The following is a 300-nucleotide window of genomic DNA, read 5'->3' on the forward strand; positions in this document are numbered from 1 at the left end:
TGGTAGGAAATAAACAGCTCCCTGCAGCAGCAGCAGCAGCAGCAGCAACAGCAGCAGCAGCAGCAGCAACACAAATAGCAGCAACAGCAGCAGCAGCAGTAGCGGCATCGCAGACAGCAGCAACAGCAGCAGCAGCTACAGCTACTGCTGCTGCTGCTGCATATATATACGGCAGCAATGATTCGCAGCAGGAAGAGCAGCACCAGCACTTTGTAGCTGTTTCTTTTGTCTAGGGTTTAGGGTTTAGGGTTTAACTTTTAGGGTTTTGTGCTTAGGGTTTAGGGTTTAGGGTTTAGGGTT

Source organism: Eimeria mitis, genomic scaffold (genome assembly GCF_000499745.2).
Source record: "Eimeria mitis Houghton genomic scaffold, Emh_scaff1921, whole genome shotgun sequence".
NCBI classification, from domain to species: domain Eukaryota; phylum Apicomplexa; class Conoidasida; order Eucoccidiorida; family Eimeriidae; genus Eimeria; species Eimeria mitis.